At 44.3% G+C, this 17360-nt stretch overlaps 1 non-coding gene across 1 annotated transcript; it reads left to right on the plus strand.

Annotated features, from left to right (window-relative positions):
- The first annotated feature begins 4982 nt into the window (after positions 1-4982).
- Positions 4983-5195, plus strand: LOC148161777 (small nucleolar RNA U3). The gene has a single exon (XR_015767364.1). It is a non-coding gene; the product is annotated as a small nucleolar RNA U3 (small nucleolar RNA).
- Positions 5196-17360: the final 12165 nt, after the last annotated feature.

The following is a 17360-nucleotide window of genomic DNA, read 5'->3' on the forward strand; positions in this document are numbered from 1 at the left end:
TGTTTCCCTGGCCTAGCAGAAGTGAAATTGCTGGAGCAAGGTGTCTGAGGAAGTTCAAGACACATTGTCACATTGCCCTCCAATTAAAATACTACTCTCACCACGAGTTCATAAACACAATTTCCCAGTTTTCTTGTTAACCTGGACAAGTGGTTTTCAACTGGGGGCAATTTTGCTGCCCAGGAGACATTTTGCAATGTCTGGAGACATTTTTGGTTATCTCAACTGGGGATGGGGTACTACTGGAATCTAGTATGAAGAGGCTGGGATGCTGCTGAGCATCCTTCAAGCACAGGAACCTCTCCCGCAAACAAAGGGTAGCCCAACTCTAACGTCAGTTGTGCAGAGGTCGAGAAGCTCTGCTCTAGATCAAAGCCTCTTGAGGGCAAGGACTCAGATGGACTAATCCAGGTCTGTATGTCCTTTCTGTCTCTCCTACTGCCTGGTACTTAATAGTGACTCAGTGAGCTTTACAAAATGCCAAACAAACATTAACTTTTGAAATAATTCTTGTCAATATGACAGATGAAAAATAGTATCTTGTTTTAGTTTGAATCTGTTAGTTACCTGTATTTCTTCTTTTGCAAAGCAACCATTCATTTTGTTTGCTTAGGTGAACATACTAATACCTGTCTATCTACAATTGGGACCATGAAGATTAATTGGATCAATTGAGCATAGTACTTGCAGATACACTCTGAATAGTACAGAATGTCAGACAAATAAAGACTTTATTATCACTGCATACTGTCCAAGCAGCCCCCATCCTTAGGAAGGGGCCTGAGACTCTGTGACTGGGTGCTCGCTGCACATGGAGAAGTGGAGCACTGGAGTCCAGCCAGCACTCTCCTTCAGACAGAGTCACCGCATGTATGTACCTTGGGGGAGGCCCCCACCTCTGTTCACATTGACTGCTTGATATTTTCCCAGATGCTTTCACCTTTCTACTGGTCCTGACAGTACCCTGTGACAGGTGCCGAGAGGGCTGTTGTCGGCAGGTGAGGATCTGAGGCCAAGAGCACCAACACCGGCAATTTCAGAGGGTGATGAGTTCTCACACATGGATGCAGCTTCTATACTCCTGCCCCTGGCTTTTCCCTAGGGTCCAGCATTAGAGGAGGTATGGATAGGGCCTCATCTTGGTGAGCTTCCTTTTAGGGCCCAGAACTGAGAGCTGATGTGGAACACTGGAAAGGCATCCGTGAAAGGACATAACTGATTGCCTCCCACAAAGGTACCAACTCCACCAGAGCATAGGCTGACCTTGGGGAAACATTGTGGCTCTCTCTCCATCCTGTGTTTCCATGAAGCACAACCCAGAAAAGCAAGAGTTAGATTTGTCACCTAAGGCAAAGGAGACAAAAGCAAAAATAAACTGTCGGGACCCATCAAAATAAAATCTTCTAAACAGCAAAGGAATACATCAACAAAACAAAAAGACAATCTACTGAATTGGAGGAGATATTTGTAAATGACATATCTGATAAGGGGTTAGTATCCAAAATAAATAAAGAACATATAGAACTCGGGGCGCCTGGGTGGCTCAGTTGTTAAGCGTCTGCCTTCGGTTCGGGTCATGATCTCAAGGTCCTGGGATTGAGCCCCGCATTGGGCTCCCTGCTCAGCGGGAAGCCTGCTTCTCCCTCTCCCACTCCCCCTGCTTGTGTTCCCCCTCTCGCTGTGTCTCTCTGTCAAATAAATAAATAAATCTTAAAAAAAAACACATACAACTCAACACCCAAAAACCCAAATAATCCAATTAAAAATAGAAGACATGGATAGACATTTCTCCAGAAAAGACATATAGATGGCCAACAGACAGGTGAAGAGATGCTCAACATCATTCATCATTGAGGAAATGCAAATCAAAACCACTATGAGGTTATCACCTCACACCTGTCAGAATGGCTAAAATCAAAAACACAAGAAACAAGTGTTGGTGTGGATGTGGAGAAAAAGGAACCCTCATGCACTGTTGGTGGGAATGCAAACTGGTGCAGCCACTGTGGAAGACAGTATGGATGGTCCTCAAAAAATTAAAAATAGAATTATCATGTGACCCAGTAATTCTACTACTGGGGATTTACCCAAAGAAAATGAAATTAGTGAAAACACTAATTTGGAAAGATATATGCCCCGTATCTTGTTTATTACAGCATTATTTCCAATAGCCAAGATATGGAAGCAACCCAAGTGTCCATCGAAAGATGAATGGATAAAGAAGATATATATATATATGTGTACACACACACACACACACACACACACACACACACACATATCTATATCTATCTATCTATCTATCTATCTATCTGTCTATCTATCTATTTATACCATGGAATATTATTCAGCCAAAAAAAAGAATGAAATCTTGCCATTTGCAAGGACACAGATGGAGCCAGAGTGTATTCTGCTAAGTGAAATAAGTCAGTGAGAGAAAGATAAATACCCCATGATCTCACTCCTATGTGGAATTTAAGAAACAAAACATGTAAGCAAAGGAAATAGAAAAGGGAGAGAGACAAACCAGGAAAGAGACCCTTAACTATAGAGAACTAACTGATGGTTGCCGAGGGTAGGGGGGCTTGGGGGATGGGTGAGGTGATGGGGATTAAGAAGTGTACTTGTGGTAATGAGCACTGGGCAATGTATGGAAATGTTCAATCACCATGTTATATACTGGAAACTCATGGAACTGTATGTTAACTATACTGGAAAAATATTTTTTAAAAATTTGGAACAATTTTAAAAAGGTGGACCATGGCTTGCTAGATTTCTTTGAGTTGACCTCATGCCATTGACCTGTGGTTGTATTCCTGGAAGCAAACATGGGCAGTTCGAGGTCATGGGTCAATGATGGATGATGTCCACAGTAGATGTGTGCAGTGGTGTTCAGTGGCATAGAAGCTGAGGTTGAGGAGAGAGAAACAGGCAGGCAGGGGAAGTGGTGCCCTGAAGCACCTCTTCACTTCTTCAGCACAGGTTCCCCCCTAGATCTTAGGAGCCAGAGACTTAGGAGGTCGCTGTAGCACTGATAAAGGCAATTGTCCACCTTTAATGTTTGTGGGTCCTGCCCCTGGGCTCCCAAGGAAGCGATGCTTTCACATTTACCAAGGTCAAAATGAATCCACAAAACCTCAATGCATGGGCTCTATTTCACCCCAAGCACACATTGGACATCTGCTTTATGAAAGAAAAGAACCCAAAAGGAGCATTCTGGAAAAGATAAGAAAAAGGAAGACACTTCCCTGGTTCCCATAACATTAAAGCCATACAGCCCTACATGTACTAGAAATTTAAGACCGGGAAATGCAGTGACTTTCCACAATGTCTTTTGTATAAAAATTTGTCACTTTTTATGTAAAAAATATATTTTGGTATATAACCCTTTATCAAAATTTCCTTTGTCATGACACTCTCTCCTGGTAAAGATTCCCTGTCCCATGCAGCTGTACTAATCAGTGCTCAGGTAAAACTCACAACCTTTTATTTTTTTTTTTTTTTGAGTTTGAGCGCCATGTGGGATGCAGAGATTACTTAAAAAGAAAATAATTGAAAAGAAGTAAAATTAAAAGAAAAATTTTAAAAATGTATATGCGTATCAGGAAATTTTCTTACTCTCTACTCTCTCACATTGATATATTTACATTGTGTTACTTACACCATTAAGAGCACCTTAATTACTGTAGCTTTACGGTGAGGTTTAAAATTTAGTAAATTTCTCCAATTTAATTCTTCAAGGTTGTCTTGGCTATTTAGGTATGTTGATTTCCAAATACATTTGAGAATTAGCTTGTAAATTTGCCCCCAAATTGCCTTCTCCAGTATGAATCAGAATAATGCTGATTTGATGTTCCAACAAATTTGAGTGGTCTAGTCCATGAATGTGATATATTTTTTCCTAATTATTTAGTATCCTTTAATTTATTTCAGCAAGAGTTTTCAGGCATCTTTGTTACATGTGTCCTCATACATTTAATGAAGGTGGACATGAATCTCCACGCTGTTTATTGAATTTCATTTCCTTTTTTTAAAAATTTCATTTTCTAAATGCTCACTGCTAGGTTAGAGAAATATAGTAGATTATTACATGAATGTTGCTGAGGTATAATTTAGGTACAGTAGACGGCATCCCTTTAAAGTGTACAATTAAGGCTGTACTTTCAGAGATCATTTCTTTCTTTCTTTCTTTTAATTTTATTTTATTATGTTATGTTAATCACCATACATTACATCAATAGTTTTTGATGTAGTGTTCCATGATTCATTGTTTGCCTATAACAGCCAGTGCTCCCTTCAATGCTGCCCTCTTTAATACCCACCACCAGGCTAACCCACTCCCCCAACCCCTCCCCTCTAGAACCCTCTGTTTGTTTCTCAGAGTCCATCGTCTCTCATGGTTCGTCTCCCCCTCTGATTTCCTCCCCTTCATTTTTCCCTTCCTACTAGCTTCTCTCTCTCTTTTTTATTATTTTTTAAAATTTTTTATTGTTATGTTAATCAACATACATTACATCATTAGTTTTTCATGTAGAGTTCCATGATTCATTGTTTGTGCATAACACCCAGTGCTCCATGCAGAATGTGCCCTCTTTAATACCCATCACCAGGTAACCCATCCCCCCACCCCTCCCCTCTAGAACCCTCAGTTTGTTTCTCAGAGTCCATCTTCTCTCATGGCTTATCTCCCCCTCCGATTTCCTCCCCTTCATTTTTCCCTTCCTACTAGCTTCTCTCTCTCTCTTTTTTTAAACATATAATATATTATTTGTTTCAGAGGTACAGGTCTGTGATTCATCAGTCTTACACAATTCACAGCGCTCACCATAGCACATACCCTCCCCAATGCCCATCACCCAGGCACCCCATCCCTCCCACCCCCACCACTCCAGCAACCCTCAATTTGTTTCCTAAGATTAAGAATCCCTCCTATCAGTGAGGTCATAGGATACATGTCTTTCTCTGATTGACTTAATTTCACTTAGCATAATACCCTCCAGTTCATTTCTACAGTTTGTTACTAGAGAATTTTCTCTGAACGTGTAGAGGACCTGAAACCTCAAGGAGGAGGCACATTGTTCTCTCCTGAGCATGAACGTGATTTTAGGTGTTGTTTCCACAGCTGCCCATTGCCACTGATGATCGTTCTTCTCCTCCTTTGGACGGTAAGAGAGAGAGGATGCAGTGTGAGTGCTTTCTCAACAAATAAAAATTAAAAAAGATAAACTGTACAACTAAATGCATTTTCACAGATGTACATACAATTGAAACTACTGCTCCATTCAGGACACAGGGCATTTCTTCTACCTCACAGCTTCCCTTGGGTGGATCCATTGAAGTCTCTCACTGCCTTCACCCTCAGCCCCAGGCAACCACTGGCATCAAAGACGGCTTGATTTTTAACCACGTTATGGAAATGGAACTCTTTTATGCCTACATTCCTCCGTGCAGCCTAAGGATTCTTATATCTATCCATATTACTAATGGATCACCAGTTCAGAATTTTTCATTGCTAAGGAGTATTCCTCTGTATGGATATATTTGGTCTGTACATTCACCTATTCATGGCCATCTATGCAGTTTCCTGGGTTTGGCCATGGGGAATAAAGCTATGATGAATATTCATGTGCAGTTTGCTGTGTGGCCATATTGTGTAAATCCTTAGGAGAGGAATGGCCGTTCACGTGATTGGTAAATGTTTATCTGTGGTTCAGCTTTTCTCGGTGGTTGGACCATTTTTCATTCCCACAAGTGTATGAAACGTCTAGTTACTTTACATCCTCACCACATATGTTTTCGGTCTTCGTAATTTTAGCCACGGGGATGGTTGTGTAATGGTAACTCACTGTAGTATTAATTTATCTTCCCAGTGGCTGAGTGTACCGTCGAAAACTGACCTCTGTGCTTCAGAGCCAAAATATAAGACGAAGACAGAGTTTGGAATATTGAGGAACAATAGCTTTATTGCTTTTCGGGGCACAGGGGGCTAGAACAGGCCAAGGCCCTCAAAAACTGTAAGTCCCCTCCCCCTGAAGGAAGGGGCGGGGGGGTGTTTTATTTTGACAGAAATTGTGTGCATGCTGCCAGCCTCCTTCATCCTGTCTTTAGGGTGGTACCAGGCTCCTGAAACAAAAGGCTTAGAAGGGAGGAGCAGAGGTTTGCAGAAGAGAAGGAAAAGGTTACTTAGTTTAAGATGGAGCCTTGCAGAGACATTAGTGAATCCCTTTTGATTTATGTTCAACTTCATGCTTTTCAATGGTTTCAAGTGGAGCATCTTTTCAAGTGCTTTTTGGCCATTTGTGTATCTTCTTTTGTGAAGCATTTCTTCTTCAAGTCTTTTGACCAGTTTTCCTATTGCATTGTCTTATCAGACACAATATGTGTCAGAACATTACACTGAAAACTGCAGAGCACTACTTCCAGAAATTAAAGAACTAAATACATGGGGAGATAAAATTTGTGGTGGATTGGAAGACTCATTATGGTTAGAGGACAATTCTTCCCAAATTGATCAAAAGATCTAATACAATGCCAATCAACCTTCTAGCAGACATTTTAGTAAGTATTTCTAAGCTGATCCAAATGTTTATATGGAAATGGAAATGATCTTAAATTATCAAAGCAATGTTAAGAAGAAGGAGAAAGCGACAGACTTACATTGTCTATTCCAGAATTACTGTATAAACCTTTTGTGCAATTTAAAAGTGATTTGTCCGATTATTATTCAGTATAAGAGTTTCTGCACATTCTCACTGCAGCTTGGAAGTTGCTTTACCCCTTTTTCACTGTAGCTACTTGATCTATACTTTAGCCAATAGTTCCAAAGTTTTTAAGTGGAGAGAGAATACTGAAGCTAGAAAGTATTTCACTTAACAGAGAGAAAGACTAATCCCTGATCATTAGGGCAAGGATGACCCTACAAGACTTAATGAACTCGCCTCTATTTTCCAGTTGGCCAAGACAAAGTGGGGAGCTACTGATACCAGCAGTTTCCTCTGCAGACCTTCATAGTGTTGACTGCTTTGGGTTTACATGGAACCTAGGTGTTGGCTGTGTCCTGAGAGGCTGAAATTGAGTTGAGGCCCAGGGTCCCTGGGTCAGGACAGGTCATCCAGCTGTTGGAAAACACGGAGGGAGACCAGGCCATCCCCAGGCAGCACTGGCCACTTCCTCCAAGGAATCCACCACCACTACACTTTTCATGACTTCTGGTAACTAGACTGAGAGCCCCACGACAATTGGGATAATGTTTTACTCATCTCTGTACTCATGACTCCTAGGACCAAACCAAGCACTGAGGAAGCTCTCGGAGACATTCCTTCATGGATCTGATAAAGGGGGTGGCAAATTTCTAATCTCAACTACATTCCTGTCCCAAATACATGCACGAATGCTCTCTGCTTTCTTCCAGGAGGCAACAAATACCCTTCCTTCCAGAGGAGCCTGCCCTACACTCTCAATGCCCCATGACACTCCCCTGTGGTGAGCTCTGATGAAGAGGGACTGTCCTCTTGGATTCCTCTCAATGGTTCTCTCAGTAGGAAGAGATGTCTTCGGCCTAGCCCCCTCCCCCCTCCATCCTCTGCACTGCCACCATACCCCAGGTTAGGAGAGCTACAACAGTTTTTAAAATGATTTTATATATTTATTTGAGAGACAGCGTGAGGGAGAAAGCAAGAGTGAGAGAGAGACAGAGAGAAAGAGAACAGCTGGGGAAGGGACAGGGGGAAGCAGACTCCACTGCTGAGCAGGGAGCCACCCCCCTCAATGGGGCTTGATCCCTGGAGCCTGGGATCATGACCTGAGCTGAAGGCAGGCTCTCGATGAACTGAGCCACCCAGGGGCGCTGAGCTACAAGATTTTGTTTGCATTCTTCCTCTCACTGCTTTGACCTCCTCTGTGAAATCTTATTGATGTCAGAATTCCAAGTTCATAACAGAGACTAAGGAAAATGAAACACTCAACACACGGTCAAGACAAAGGTGTGTAAAGTCTTTGACAACCATAAATTCAGAAGAATATAATTGGTATCACTGCCTCAGAGGCAAGGGTCTCCTAACCTGGCCCTTCCTGACCTTAGGGTAGAACTCTTTGTGGTAAGAATGGACAAGTCCAACCTTTATCCAAACATAACTGATCCCTCTAAGCCCACACTTACTTGGAGAACATCGACCGTGAGGGAGCTCCAAGGTCAAAGCTAGGGGTCTGGGGCAGAACCTCATGGTCACATCGTCCACCTCTTTTTTTTTTTTAAGATTTTCTTTATTTATTTGACAGAGAGAGACATAGCGAGAGAGGGAACACAAGCAGGGGGAGCGGGAGAGGGAGAAGCAGGCTTCCCGCCGAGCAGAGAGCCCCATGCGGGGCTCGATCCCAGGACCCTTAGATTACGACCTGAGCTGAAGGCAGACGCTTAAAGATGTAGCCACCCAGGTGCCCCTCCTCCTCCTCCTCCTCTTGGAACTGGTGCTTCCCTGCAGTACAAACCAACCCCGATCCATTCTGTGGGGCTCCTCGGGAGGTGCACAGGTTCACCGTGGACGAAGTTACTCTCCTCGTTCTCCTTGCTCAGCTCAGGCTGCTCCTTGCAGAGTTGGATGCCGCTGTATGCATTCCTCAGTTTCCCCTGATTTTTCTGGACCCAACTTGTCCTTCTTCTTACCTCCTTTGGGCAACCACCTGCTCCACCATTGCCTTGTCCTTCTTTGCGTTATTCTCATCCTCCAAACCTGCTGATTTTCTGTCTCCCAAATGCTCCCTCTGTTCTCTGTTTTCAGTGTGGGCTCAGCTCAGGCTCCTGCAAGAGACACACAGTGAAGGGACCAAGTCAGGTCTCAGCTGCAGTCCCCAGGGCTGCTTCAAAGGCACCGCAGACCCTTGTGCACTCACAGAAACTGAGCAGGAAGGGACCGTGGAGAATTTGAATAACAACCTTATCTTACATATGAGGAAGCTGAGCACAGAGAGATGAAGAGATTTTCCCAAACTCCTTCAGCACTTGATGGCAGCACGGCCCCCACACAGGACTTGGCTGCGAGCTTCCCTGTGGAGTCTCCTAACGTACCCTCTGGGAAGGCACATCTGAATTTCAGGGGACACTTAAATTAGAAGTTCAACTTAAAAATAAATACTTTTTAGGAGACTTTGGATCAAATGTAGATATTTCCACTGTTAAAAATACCAGAAATTCCTTCCTGGGGACAAATCTTTTTCCCAGGTATATAATTCTGTTACTTCTTTCCTTTACAAATCATTGGCTAAGATATTAGGATCACAAAAAAGGTATGCAGGGAAGGAGAAGTTCCTCTGTTACCTGTCCTGGTCTCCCAGCTTAAGTAAGAATTAAGTTTCACTGAGACATTGAATACGCATGGAGAACGGATATTGAAATGGAGACCCTTAAAGAAATATAAAGTATTAAGGCAGACAGTTTTTATGCATTTTAGACAAGGAGAAAATACATTTCTCAGGGATTTGGGGGAGTTTTAATTTAGAGAGTGTCTAGACCGAATTTAGAAACCCTGGTGAGAAGGATGTCTTTTTACTTCTTAGTACAGGGGGTGCCTTTTTCATATGGGAGATTGGTTTCCTGCTTTCAGGGAGACAGAGGAGGGTTTGAGTGTCCTGGTACCAGTTTCTTTTTGGGTAGCTTCAATTCAAAATAATCAATATTGTCGACCTCAGAGAGTCGGGGACCTGGGGTGGCGAAGGAACTGAGAAAAAGAGACTACCGCGGCGCCTGGGTGGCTCAGTTGGTTAAGCGGCTGCCTTCCGCTCAGGTCATGATCCTGGATTCCAGGGATCGAGTCCCGCATCGGGCTCCCTGCTCAGCAGGGAGTCTGCTTCTCCCTCTGACCCTCCCCCCCTCATGCTCACTCTCTCTCTATCTCATTCTCTCTCTCAAATAAATAAATAAAATCTTTTAAAAAAAGAAAAAGAGACGACAGTATAGCGAGGCAAAGGGGACCCCAAGCAAACAGCCCGAGGTCCTGAGGTTTATTTTCCATAATCTAATATACCTTCTACAGTGATATAGTACTATAATGATTTACAGCAGGGGCTTAGTAAGGCGCATCTTCCACGTACACAGGGTTAGTCAAGTGAAGCAATGGCAGTGGAGAAGGAATAAAGAAATCTGCAACTGGCTGTGATCAATTAATTGTAAACAGCATTGTACTCGGTCTTTAACACAGGATAAGAAAACAAAAAAGGGAATGCACAGTGTGCTGTTTACAGCTGGCTTCCTATCTACAAAACATCTTCTGCTGTGTACTTTAGATCAGACCACACACATCCCAAGGGCATTTCACTCTGATCCTTTCAGGTTATTTTTAACCCTGCAATCTCGAGTTTTCTCAGAGATCTTGGAGTCTGAATGAACATGCACCAGTGGTCGTTGTGGCATTCTGTTTCCCCCAAATATGCCATTGTGGTACATTTTGGGCAATCTGACCTTGGCGCCTATGGGTACTATGGTTTCTCTCCGCCTTGCTCATTACTCAGTGCCTATTTCAGAGAGAAGGCTAAACATATCATTCTTAGAAATACCAAGGTGGCTCTCTCGGTTCAGCGTCTGACTCTTGATTTCAGCTCAGGTCATGATCTCAGGGTCATGCGATTGAGCCCCAGTTTAGCCTTCATGCTCAGTGCAGTCAGCTTGGGATTCTTTCTTCCTCTCCGTCTGCCCATCACCCCTGCTCTAAATAAATAAATAATATTTAAAAAAGAAATACAAAATAAATCCCATGACCTTATGTGAAACTAATACAATGCCTATGTTAAGTGGACCAGATTAGTTTAAAAATTATTTTAAAGCGCACCTGGGTGGCTCAGTTGTTTAAGTGTCAGTCTTTGGCTCAGGTCAGAATCCCAGGGTCCTGGGATAAGCCCGTATGTCCAGCTCCCTGCTCAGTGGTGAGTCAGCTTCTCTCTGTTCCTCTTCCACTACCCCCACCACCGCTCCTGATATCTCAAGTACTCTCTCTCAAATAAGTAAATTAAAAAATTTTAAAAAGCAATGCAATGGTCCTCTCTGGAATCAACCCACACATAAGCATGCTTTCTTTTTGCTGCACCCCAGTCCCCCTTTCTCTTTATTACCTATCTGACCTACATCCTTCCCCCAGTGATGGAGACAGCTCAGATGCACTGCTTCACCTGGTGGTGGGGCCAAAGAGAAGTGCACACATGGTTAGAATGGGCTGCCTTGAGAGTCAGCCGAAACGTAGCTACAGGCAGTTAGAAACAAGCCTAAAGTACCATTAGGAATAAGCACTACAACATTTAGCGGTACAGATTTTAGGTGTGGTATTGATATCACCTTCCTTGTACAAATGTGTTTAGACTCAAGCATGAGACTATGGGATCAGACAAAATGAAAGAAAACTGTGTCAAGTGTGAAGATACTAAGTTACCAAAGTTATTCTGAGTTGTATAATTAGTTTGTCCCTTAGCCCCTCATTTCCACCTGCAGAACCTAGAAGACGTGCAACAGAGTCTCCACTTGCCATCAAAGTCAATCTGAGGACACAATAATTTAAACTGTTAACCCAAACTTTCCATTTTTTCTTAACCTGTGTTGAATACCAGGCATTTCGATTGCCCATTCCCATTTCCAGGGAGACTGCAGTGAGGACGGAGAATAATGTGGTGCATCCAGGTAATAGTCTGTTTCTTGGTCCGCTTCTGTGCTCAGCATGTCAACTTTTGTCTGCCAGTGGACCTCTAACCACACAGGGGAAACCCAACAAATATTAAAAGTGTAGGTTCTCTAGGTTAATCTACATTTAGGATTCTGTAGTGCTCAGAATGTCTCTTGAACTGCAAGGACCAAGGTAAATGCCCCCTCCTTACCTTAGGGGGAGTAATTCTGATTCCTGAAGCATGCACCTCTTCGTTTTCTATTTATTATTATTTTTTTTAAATTTCAGCTAGGCTCCATCACCTACGTGGGACTCTAATGCATGACCCTGAGATGAAAGTTGCACGCTCTACTGACCGAGGCAGCATGCGTCCCCCCAGGACCTTTGATGCAGGCAAATACCATGATTTTCATATTGGAAAAGTACTGCAAACTGTGGGACATGCCTTCAATCCGCTCCACTCCTTCTGGGCATGTTTCCTGAGTTCCGACTGTGTGCGAGTCCTCTTTCCCACCCACCCATAGAAGGGCATATACATGGAAAATGTGCCCATCCATAGAAGACCCTCTAGGATCCCAACCCAGATCCGCTGGGATCCCTGGGGTCTTTTCTGTGTTATGCTCTCCTGCTCTCAGTGTGTTTCTGCCTCTAAAGGCACCTGTGAGCAGGACTGCCCTGGGGCTCCTGGAGCTCCTTTGTACCCAGTCCCAGAGAACGGGGAGTACATGCCGTATATGACCACAGCCCCCATGTATCTCCCCTCCCCAAAGGCACTCAGCCTTTCACTAACAGGTGCAGCAGGGTGAAATCTCCATTCCTGGCCCAGGGGAGACTAACTCTGAAACACAAGTGTCCCCTAGGCTCTCCTAAACCTGTCAGGACAAAGCTCCCCCACAGCTGTTGCTGGAAATCACAACTTACACAGCAATGAATTCAAAATGGTCACAGATCTAAGTATAAGAGCCAAAACTATTGTGCAAGAGGACTACATGGGAGAAAATGGTCAGGAATTCACAGTAAGCAAAGAGTTCTAAGTCACTACGGCAAGAGCACGATACGTAAGAGAAAATTGAAGAAGAAGAAGTTTTTGCATCAAACATTGCCACTGAGAAAAGGAACAGAGAAGCCACTGATTAGGAGAAAATATTTGTGGATTAAATACCCAATGGGGACTCACGTTCACGAGAGACAAGAGGACTTTGAACTCACTCAATGGGCAGAAGCAACACACTCGTTTAAGCCAGTATAAGAGTCGAATACACATGTACCAAAGGAGACACATAAAAAGGTAATCAATGTTATTAGTAATATGTTATTATTTCTCAAAGAAATGCAAGGAAAACCAGGTACCATTTTACACCAACTAGTGTGCTTACGTCCCAAAGACGATACCAAGTGTTGCTGAGGATGAGCAGAAACTGGACCCTCCTATATTGCTGGTCGCAACGTAAAATATAACAGCTCCTGCAGAAGCCACTTTGAGAGTTCTTAAGAGTTCAGCACAAGCTTGCCATAGGACCCAGCCATTCCACAACTAGGAATCTATCTGAGAGAATAAAAACATATGTCCGCTCAAGTCTCGTCAGAAATGTTCCGGGCAGCGTTATTCACAATGGGCAAAAACTGACAGCAACACAAAGGGCCATCGGCTGGTGAATGGACAAACCAAATGTTTCCTATGTGTACCATGGCATCTATTCCGCAACAAAAGGCACAGAAATCTGATCCAAGCTACAGCATGGAGGAACCTCAAAAGGATACTAAGTGAAAGAAGCCAGTCACCAAGAACTACAGACTGTCTCATTCGGCTTATGTAAAATGTGCAGAAAGGAGCAATGCACAGAGACAGAAAGCAAATCAGTGCTGCTTGGGGCTGGAGGAGGGAGCGGAGACTGTCTGCAGAGGGGCTGGAGGGAGTGTGGGAAGGTGAAGGAAGCCTCTGAAACAAACTAGGGCACTAGCTGAACAACTCTGTCATTGTTGACAATGGGTGAAATTTATTGTATGTCAATTTCACCTAAAAAAAAAAGAAAGAAGGCGACCCTCGCACATCAGTGGGTCCTGGGGTCCCCAGGCAAACACTGCCTGGTGAGGGGCCACATCCTGGAGTCCCAGCAGGTGGTGGCTCAGAGCCTGGTTTCTGACCTCCCAGCTGGAGTCAGGGGTTCAGTGACTGTGCCTTCAGCCTCAGGCCCTGGCAGTTCCCCTGGAATCCACCAGGCGGCAGACTACTTAAGGGAACAGACCTTCAAGTGGCCCAAGGACACCAGGGGGAAGCAAGCAAAGATAGGGTACCAGCTGGCTGGAGATTCCTAGAGGAAGTGAAGGCTGCAGGACCCATGGAAGCTGCTGGTAAGATCTGGATGGATCTTAAGTAGGTTTGTACCCCTGGGTGGGCTCTAAGCACTAAGCTTAGGTTAACATCCAAAGGTTCCCTTTGATGCTCCCTCCTGCAGTGGCACTGAGGCTCCCCCCGTGGAAGCTCAGCATAGGGAAAAGAACCTGTGCTGCTATTCACCTTCTTCTGAGTCGAAATGGAACACTTGGGCTGCGTTTAGGGGAATCTGCCCTTTTCTGGCCCTCTATGTAGGGTCAGCTCCTGGGTGCTGAACCATCCCTGCAGGAGGCTAGAAGAGGCACTCTGGTCCTTCACATTGGAGCTGGGCTTGCAAAGAAGGGTTCCTGCTAATCCATATTTCCCTGGCCCTGGCTGAGCATCCTGGTCCAAGATCAGGGGCTGCAGTGGCCTAAAATAGGGACTTCCTACATGTCACTGCTCCTCTCTGGAAAGTCCAAAGGCGGCCCATGGTAGTGGTGGGGGGAGGGGAGGGCATAGAAACCTATACTCTGTCAAAACATCATCCACAGTGAAGATTTAAAAACAATGTTAGAGGACAGATCTCATATTATGTAGTCGGTGGTGCAGTAACAGCTCTGCGAGGTGAAAGAGGGTAGCTACACTAGTAATCAGCCTAACATAATTTATAGAGTCGTCCAATCCCTGTGTTGCCATGTGAAACTGATCTCACATGGGGAATCAGTTATGACTCAATTGTTTAAAAACCTGAAGGTGAAGGGAAAACATTTGAAAACGAAGCAATAAAACTATAGTTGACTGGGGAACAACATGGCTTTGAATTTTAGTGAACAATGTCGGTCCACTCATGGGTTGATTTTTATTTTTTTTTTTACAAATACAGTCTAGTACAAATGTAGAAATACATTTTCTCTTCCTTATGATTTTCTCAATGATATTTTCACTCTAACTCACTGTATCAAAAGAATAAAGTACATAATTCAAGTAACCCACAAAATATGTATTAATCAACCGTTTTTGTTATCTGTAAGACTTCAGTAGGCTATTAGTAGCTATGTTTTCTGGGACTCAAATGTTATACAAAGATTTTCAATTGTGGGACTCTGTACCCCTAACCCCCAGGTTCTTCAAGGGACAATTTGTATCTGGATTTGCAAATGACATACTCCTGTATACAGAAAAATACCAAATACACACACACAGAAACCACGACTATTAGAGTCCATAACCTATTTCAGCAGAGTTGCAGCGTACAAGGCAGACAAATCAGGTGTTTCTATAACCTAGGAATGGACACCGGGAAAGTCAATTAAGAAAACGATTCCATGGACAACAGCACCCACCCGAATGGTATCGAAGAATAATTGAGTCAAGGAGGCACAAAACCTGTACACTGAAAACTACACAATATTGCTGCAAGAGATTAAGGAAGACCTCAACAAGTGGAAAGACATCCTGTGTTCATGGATTGGAATGGTTAAAGTGGTTCAGAAGGCAACAACAGGATCTGCAGATTCTTTTGGATTCCTATTGAACGTTTTTCTTCTGCCTTCCCTAATCACCATCAGCCCCTTGCAGTACATTTCCTTTCAGACATTGTGGTTTTCATCTCTTCATGTGAGATTGGGTCCTTTTTTTTTTTTTTTAACATTTTCCATGTATCTGCTGAATGTTTTCACCAATGGGATGCAGTTAGAACAAATGCTTTCTTGTGCTCTGGTGATTCCCATCTTGCTGTCAGCTCTGGGTCATTTTCAGATGAGTGATCCATCTCTTCAGGAGGGCTCATTTCCCCCCTTTGTCTGCATACCTCAAACTGTTGGATGGAACGCCAGACACTGTGAATGTTACCTTGCTGTTTGCTGGATATTTTTGTGTTTTCTATAATATTGAGCTTTGTTCAGGGATGCACTGAAGTTACTTGGAAACATTTCTGCTGTTGCTTCAATGCATAGTTCAGTGGCCCAGAGCAGGGCTCCGTGGAGGACTCACCATGAGTTCCAGGTACTGTAGCAAGCCCTCCCCCTGTCTTCCACCCTATTCCTCACAAATTAAGAGGGTTACTTTTGCTTAGTCTATCTGTTGGACACAGGCACTGTTCCCAGCACCGTGTGAGCACCAGGCCCTGTGGAAAGGATTACCCCCTGACTTGCTGTCCATGCCTCCCCAGGGCCCCTCCACAGCTCTGGCTAGGTGACTTCCTGCAGCTCTTTCCTCCCTGAGACTCAGTCCTGGGTTCTCTCAGATCAGTGTCCTCAATTCCAGGAGCTCCATGGGGCTCCTATTCAAGTTCCCCTCCCCCCAGTGCCTTGCTTGGAAACTCTCTAGAGCCAGTACCTCTGAGCAGCTCTAGGGCTCTGCTCACCATTGTGTTGCCATGTGTCCGGGATGGCTGTCCCCTTTGCCTGATGCCCAGGATCTTGGAAATCTCCACTTTGCACATCTTGTGTGACGCTGTTGCTCTTTTGTTTAATTGTATCTGGCAGAAGAGTAACCCGTTGCTGAGTCCCAGTTGGTGTGGCTCCCCTAAGTGAAAATCAAAGTTGGAAGACCCTCAGTTGTAGATTCTGAATAGAGGCCTTTAGGGAGTAGAGAAAAAAACACCAGCTCTGGTGAAAGCCTGAAGCCAGAAACCCCTTCAAGCTCAGTTTGACAAAGCAATGCAGGTACATCAGTAGGGACAGTTTTTGCTTGAGCCCAAGAGCTGCAGAAGGCCCACGGCCCTTTGTCCTAGAGCTAACCTGCTGTTTGGGAAAGGTCTGTGGTGCCAAACCCAGCGGGTTCTTTGTGAGTAGACAGAGGTGCCTCTTTAAAGCCTGTCAGGGGGCATCTGGCTGGCTCAGTCAGGAGAGCAGGGGAGTCTCCATCTGGCTTCATGAGCCCTATCCCTACTTTGGGTGTAGGGATTACTTCAACAAATAAACTTACAATAAATAAACAGTACATCAAGCCGGACCCTCTCTAGTCTCGGATGGGTCCTCTGGAGCAAGGCTATACTAGGTAGGCTACCAAGTGGCCTAATCAAGGATATGGAGTCTGGGGATTGGGTGAGGCTTTGCAGGGTGCCTGGGGGGATAGGTGGGGAGGGGAGGGAGGAAGGAGAAGGGATGCAAACCCCTGTTCCCTGGGGAATGAAAAGAAAGCACCTTTGCTGGATCAGGGACTGCAAACCACATACTGAAATATAAGCAGAGAAATTGCTCTGCGAAAAACAGAAAAAACCCCGACAGCCAAGGTGGGATGTATGACCAGTGGACAGAAACTGTCCTGCATGCTTTTGATTGAGAAACAGCCAAACCCAGATTCTCAAGAAAGCAGCCCTTAAAAGCAGAGGTGTTTTCTTCAGGGTCCTGGTGTCCCCTGAGTGAGCTTCCTCTTCAGCCCATGTCATCAGCCAAAGT

The sequence above is a fragment of the Eumetopias jubatus genome, unplaced genomic scaffold, assembly GCF_037043125.1.
Source record: "Eumetopias jubatus isolate StellerSeaLion01/CBP00866 unplaced genomic scaffold, mEumJub1_p1.0 scaffold_66, whole genome shotgun sequence".
Taxonomy (NCBI): Eukaryota; Metazoa; Chordata; class Mammalia; order Carnivora; family Otariidae; genus Eumetopias; species Eumetopias jubatus.